The sequence below is a fragment of the Stomoxys calcitrans genome, chromosome 1, assembly GCF_963082655.1.
Source record: "Stomoxys calcitrans chromosome 1, idStoCalc2.1, whole genome shotgun sequence".
Taxonomy (NCBI): domain Eukaryota; kingdom Metazoa; phylum Arthropoda; class Insecta; order Diptera; family Muscidae; genus Stomoxys; species Stomoxys calcitrans.
Window position 1 is genome coordinate 237,149,082 of NC_081552.1, and position 7,174 is coordinate 237,156,255.

The window sequence follows — 7,174 nt, forward strand, 5'->3', positions numbered from 1 at the left end:
AATTTCGGCGACATCGGAAAATAAATGCGCCTTTTATGGCCCCAAAACAAAAAAACCGAGAAATCGGTCTATATGGCAGCTATATCCAAACTGAACCGATCTGTGCCATATCGCAGAAGTATGTCAAGTGGCTTAACTCAACTCACTGTCTCAAATTTCAGCGACATCGGACAAAAATGCGCCTTTTATCGCCCCAACAACTAAAACCTAGATATCGGTCTATATGGCAGCTATAACCAAATCTCGACCGATCTGAGGCAAATTGACGAAGGATGTCGAAGGGCCCAAGACAACTCACTGTCCCAAATTTCAGCAAAATCGAATAATAAATGTGGCTTATATGGACCTAAGACCCTAAATCGGCGGATCGGTCTATATGGCAGCTATAGCCTAATCTGAACCGACCTGGGGAAAATTGAAAGAAGATATCGAAGGGCCTAATACAACTCACTGTGCTTCATTTCAGCAAAATCGGATAATAAATATGGCTTTTATGGACCTAATACCCTAAATCGGCGCATCGGTCTATATGGCAGCTATATCCACATCTGGACCGATCTGTGCCAAATTGAAGAAGAATGTCGAAGAGCCCAACACAACTCACTGTGCCAAATTTCAGCAAAATCGGATAATAAATGTGGCTTTTATGGGCCTAAGACCCTAAATCGCCAAATCGGTCCATATGGGGGCTATATTAAGATATAGTCCGATATAGCCCATCTTCGATCTTAACCTGCTTATGGACAAAAAAAGAATATGTGCAAAGTTTCAGCTCAATATCTCTATTTTTAAAGACTGTAGCATGATTTCAACAGACAGACGGACGGACAAGTCTGGATCGTCTTAGATTTTTACGCTGATCAAGAATATATACACTTTATAGGGTCGAAAATGGTTATTTCGATATGTTGCAAACGGAATGACAAAATGAATATAACCCCATCCTTCGGTGGTGGGTATAAAAAAAGACTAAATGATGACTATTTAATAGGTAGTCATATGGTATGGTGGTTGTCTATGAATGACTATTCATAGACAACCACCATAGTTGTCTGTGAATTCATGTCTATGAATGACTATTCATAGACAACCACCATACCATATGATCCACTCTAAGCGAGTAGCACTAACATTTAAATTAGCGACATCTGGCAGTCTTCAACTGACATTTTTTGATCCAATTGGATTTAGTTGATCCAATTAAAAACATGCCAACATGAACAGACAGAGAGGGCAGAGTGGTAAAAATTAATCATTAGCATGTATCTTTGTTATGACAACCTATCGGTCCTTTGAATAAAGAAAAATAAAATATAGGAATATAGGAAGGATCTAAAAGCAACAAATTTGGTATCAAATTCTAGGGTGGGATGCCTAAGAGAGCCGCCCACCCCTAAAACCCGGCAAACGGATTTATAGACCAAGCACTACAATATGGGACTCAAATTAAAGGTATTTGAGAGTAGAAAACGAATCTGATATCCAATTGCAAAAACCCCTCAAATCGGACATATTTGGATCACCCCGCCCCAAAAAAACCGCTCAAATCGGACATTTTTACCGACCGTGGCAATATGGATCTTAAATGATAGGTCTTTGGGAGTAGAGCACGAAATTGACTTTCACTTTTGGGACCAAGTCACTGTGAATCCACCAGACCCCAAGAAGAACGTTTACCGACCATTACAATGTGGGGTTTAAAAGAGAGGTAATTGAGTGTAGAAAAATCCACAGGAAAATTGGAATACATTTTCAACTGAAATCAAGGCTGAGATTTCCAAATTTAGACCACTCCTATCCAACATAGCATTATCGGGCTCAGCGAAGCGGGCCGGGCTCAGCTAGTCGAATCGAATTCGTGTTTGTTTGTGTTCCTTATGAACTCAGAAACGGCTGAACCGATTTTCTTGAAATTTTCACAGATTGTGTAGATTGGTCTGGAAGGAAACATAGGCTATATAATTTTTTGATATCGGAGGGGGGGCGGAACCTCCCCCTTACCCCAAAAGTACTATCAAAATTGAAAGTGACCGATCGGGACAATATGGGACATAAATTAAAGGTATGCAGGAGTAGAGTACGAATTTCTTAATAAAAGTTGGATCCAAGTACCTGGGGGCCGCCCCAGCCCCAAAACCCTTAAAACAGGCTTATTTGACGGTCATGACAATATGAGACTCAAATGAATGGTATTCGGGAATAGATTGCGAATATGACATTAAAATTTGCGTTCAGGTCTAGATGGCGCTTTTCCTTCTAAAGATAAGTCAAATGGGTTATTTGACCCATTATGACAATATGGAACTCAAATGAAAGGTATTTTAGAGTAGAAAACGAATTTGATATCCAATTTGGGAGCCAAGTGTTTTGGGGTACGCCCCAAAGCACCCCTAAACTGAACTTCATTTCCGTTGGAAATAAGGAACGAATTTGATATCTAATTTCAGTGCGAAGTGCCGGTGGCCGCCCCAACCCCAAAATACCCTCCAATCGTTTCATATTTACCGGCCATGGCAATATGGGGCTCAAATTAAAGATATTTGGAAGTGCAGCATGAATTTGAGTCCAGACATATCGACTTCCCTCCCCTAATGAGAACATTACCCTAAGGAAGAGCATTACCACCAGGAACCGAGAAGGGGCAAATTCTCACACATCAATGAGTGCTTTTCGATTCAAGTCTAAACTCAATGAAAAGAGTCCCTTTTTTATAGCGGAGTCCGAACGGTTTCCCGCAGTGCGACACCTTTTTGCGGAAAATTTTTAAAATGACCATGCATGGCATTGTACCTCGCAAATGTCGCCAAACATTAAGAGAGGATAAACACCACTTTGTCCGATGTATTCGCCAGGATTCAAACGCGTACAGCGTCATAGGCTACAATGGCACGAATTCCATAGCCGCATTCAGAGCGAAGTGTCCCCATCCTTAACAGATATTAGAGAGTTATAGAAGGCGCAGCGGAGCGGGCCCGGTTCGGCTAGTTGGGATTTAAATATGGATAAAATAGAGCCCACCGTAGTGCAGAGTGCAATCCGCCCATTACTCCGAATGAGACGAACTTTCGAAACTTGACGAGATCATCATCCAAAGCTTTCAGCGGTGGTTTCTCCTTCGTAATGCTGGCGATATTTGTGGGGCACTATGCCCTATGCCATGTAAAAACTTCTCCCCAAATAGGTGTTGCACTGTGGCACGCCATTTGGACTCGGCTATAAAAAAGAGACCCCTTATCATTCAGCTTAAACTTGAATTTGACACCACTTATTGATCAATCCCCAGGCAGCCGGTTGTACGTACCGGATTGACCGGATGAAGTCCTTCATCGGCAAGGGCTGCCACCTCAGTGTACAACACACTGATATATGAGAAGTTTTCCCCTGTTCCTTAATGGCAAATTTGAATTGGCTTTGGCCTGATTATACTGTGGTAGATCCATAGCACGATAATAGGTTGCCGATTTTTTTTTTTTTTTTTTTTTTTTTGCATAATGGGAGTGAGTGATGACAGCTTAGAGTCCGTGATTATTTATAAATACTTGGTCTAATCTGACAGAAATATCTCTCTTGCACATTTGTTTTTTGTGGTGAACAATACAATCACAGTTTTTTTCCAGGTTTACAGCCATACCACTGCTAGTGGTCCAGGTGTTCAGTGACTTCAGAGCCATGCTCATGATCTCAGCCAGCACAGATGAAAACAAAACGCAGACGAGTGTCACCACAACGTTCGCTCAGATGTCTTATCAAAATGCAAATTTGCCCAAGAACATTTCATTAAGGAGCTGGGGCAAACTTCTCACTAATCAATGAGTGTTGCCCGATTCAATTTTAAGCTCAATGAGAAGGCATCTCCTTTTTATAGCCGAGTCCGAACGGCGTGCCGCAGAGCGACACCTTTTTTGGGGAGAAGTTTTCACAGGACAAAGTACCTCACAAATGTTGCCAGCATTAGGAGGGGATAACCACCGCTGAAAATAGTTTCTGATGTTCCAGCCAGGATTCGAACCCGGGCGTTCAGTGGACAAGCTACGGTGGCCTCCAACGCCTTATGTGGGGTTATTATTCTCCCGTTCCTATGGTGGTGGGTATACAAACACCATATCCATGATAGCAAATGTTTTTTTATTGCTGGACCCGAAATACTGACAACAACTCTTTTAGATCCCACCTCCCTTTTCTTTGAGCCTTCTGAACACCTTTGGCCCACTGTACCTAAATCTGCAATGGTTTTGATTTATCTTTACCGATGTCATGGCAGCAAACACCTTGACACAAGACAAGCTGTGAAATCCACTTTGGTCTTTAATATACGCACGGGAATATCAGAAATCTGAAAACATTTTCCAGCTGGACATCATAAAAACAAACATTGAGATTCCTCAATTTATGGCCGCCAATAGAGAGAGAGAGAGCAAACACAAATAATTAGAAATATTTTAATATCTGGCAATTAGCCCTTTTGCCAAAGATAAAGTTTCCCCAGCAGCATGGTAAAGGTAAAAATGTTGCTGCTTGCTCGGGGATTATCGTGGACAGATGCTGAAATTCTTGCCTTTTCATTCACAGCCAGCTTCATTGACAAGAAAGTTCATTGCAAAACAAAAACAACAAAAAAAACCAAAAGCTTTTCAACTCTAGGGAGGGCGGCTCTGCTACAAAATACGCATCAAAGAAGTTGGCGTTACTCACTTGTTTTCAGTTCAGTGGGCAGGCAGTGCGCAGGTCTTAAATCCGTTTAGAAGTCAATATTTGAGAAATTTCTCAAGGATTTCGAAGAGATTCTTGTAACTGTAAATCTCCACTATTTGCACGCACTCTTTTTAGCAACTACCAGCCAATATAAGACCAAGGATAATTCTACACCACACTTTAACACTCAACAAAGGATGCTGTCTTCTAAAGAGACCATAAAAATCAAGAGAATAACTCGATTGGCTTTTCTGTTTACCGGCAATTGATTGATTCTTCTTTGTTTTTTGTACAACACAGGCAATTCTGCACTTGGAATTTAGTTTTACAAACTCTTTTCAAAACACACGCACGTATTCACACCGTTTCGAAAAACCCCAATGGTCTTTTGTTGCACGACAAAGTCAAACTAAATCCAATTGTTGTGCATTCTTTTGATAACTCTACACAAAAATCTCAAAAGTGTGTTTTTGTTTTTGCTGTTGTCTGCTCTGAGACCGGTATTTGTAACAAGATGTGATTTTCACTCAATAGTCTATGTGTGTGTGTGTGTTGTGTGGGGAGTATGTGAGAGTCTAGCATTCATGGAGAATGAGTGTTTGAGTGTTTCGTCTGTTGCTTAACTCTTTTGCTTGCAATCCTATACCCATTGAGTCGAAAATTGAGTTTCATTTCGGGGTTTCATTTTTCGCTTTGTTTGTATTTTGTATGGCACATTCGTTCTTCTTTTCAAGTTTCCTTGTTTTTGTTTTGTTTTTCTTTCCATGTTTTGATTTGCTTTCAAAATATTTGTGTGTGTGTGTGTGTGTGCGATTGCGTATGACGGTATGCGATGTAGGCTATGTTATAACAGGCATCATTAACCCGAGCTTCTACTGAATGTGCAAAATATTGGTAAAGGTTTTTAAGGGTTGCCCCCTTTTTTTGCGAAAAAAAAACAACCAAAAAAAATTGGTGCAAAAAAGTCTAAATCTCAAATGTTGATTGATGATGATGAGACTCGATTTGTCTACTGTTAACATGATTATGCAAGGAAGAGTAGAAGTCATTAACTAGAAGAAAACTGAATGCATTGCCAACAAAAAGTTAGAGACAGTGGTACAGCTGGCAAAAAAAAAAAAAATGGAAGGCAATAACCAAAGAAACCCATGGTGCGACCAAGAGTGTCAAAATAATACCAAAGCCAAGAATGCAGCATACAGAGCAACCCTGAAATCAGTAGTTGTGCGTCAGGTGGAGGAAAGGTATCGGGAGAAGTGGAGAGAGAGGAGAAATGTCTATTGCGTAGAAAGAAAAAGGTAATCGATTGACATGAGTGTGAGCGAATTGAGATGTACAGGAGTCAGAATGAAGTTTGGAAATTTAACCTCAAAGTCAGACTTCAAACCGATGGATGTGCTTCCGGCGAGCACATCTTTTCCTGCAGAAGCAAAGCAAGAAATCTGGCAACAGACACAGAAAGTGTGAAATAATATCCACTAGTTGAGGCAAAGAGAAAACCGCAGAACCTATCCCTCATGAGGGTGTAGAGTAACGTCTAGTCAGAATGAGGCCGTATAGCAGAGACCCGTTATATGGGAGCTATATCAGGTTATAGACCGATTTGGACCGTACTTGACACAGTTGTCGAAAGTCATAACAGAATGCAATGTGCAAAACTTTTGCCAAATCGGACAAAAATCTCAGCTTGCAAGGGCACAAGAAGTCACATCGGGAGACCGGTTTATATGGGAGCTATAACAGGTTATACACCGATTTAGGCCGTACTTGGCACAGTTATTGGAATTCATAACAGAACACTATGTGCAAAATTTCAGCCAAATCGGGAAAATATTTCGGCTTATAAGGGCTCAAGAAGTCAAATCGTTGGATCGGTTTATATGGGAGCTATAACAGGTTATACACCGATTTAGGCCGTACTTGGCACAGTTGTTGCAAGTCATAACAGAACACTAACAGAACAAATCGCGGAAATATTTCGGCTTATAAGGGCTCAAGAAGTCAAATCGTTGGATCGGTTTATATGGGAGCTATATCAGGTTATAGACCGATTCTGACCGTAGTTGACGCAGTTGTTTTTTATGCCAGATTCATAACCTACTCTCGAATACCTTTCGCTTGAAATTTTGCACAAATACTTACTATTAGTGTAGGTCAGCTGGGATTGTAAATGGGCTATATCGGTCCACGTTTTGACATGGCTGCCATATAAACCGATCTGGGATCTTGATTTCTTGAGCCGCTAGAGGGCACAATTCTTATCCGATTTAGCTGGAACTTTGCACCAGGTGTTTTGTTATGACTTCCAACAACTGTATTAGGAGTGGTTCAAATCGGTTCATATCCTGATATAGCTGCCATATAAACCGATTTGGGATCTTGACTTCTTGAGCCTCTAGAGGGCGCAATTATTAACCGATTTACCTGGAATTTTGCATGACATGTTTTCTTATAACTTTCTACAACTGTGCTAAGAATAGTT

General features: G+C 40.8%; 1 protein-coding gene across 4 annotated transcripts in view; it reads right to left on the bottom strand.

Moving 5' to 3' along the window:
- LOC106091103 (uncharacterized) overlaps window positions 1-5,100 on the bottom strand; it is a 316,167-nt gene extending 311,067 nt beyond the window's left edge. For all 4 annotated transcript variants that reach the window (XM_059360640.1, XM_059360638.1, XM_059360639.1 and 1 more), the window contains exon 1: window positions 4,693-5,100. The gene's annotated coding sequence lies outside the window, so the exon portion shown is untranslated. The remainder of the gene's footprint in view (window positions 1-4,692) is intronic.
- Between the last annotated feature and the right edge of the window lie 2,074 nt (window positions 5,101-7,174).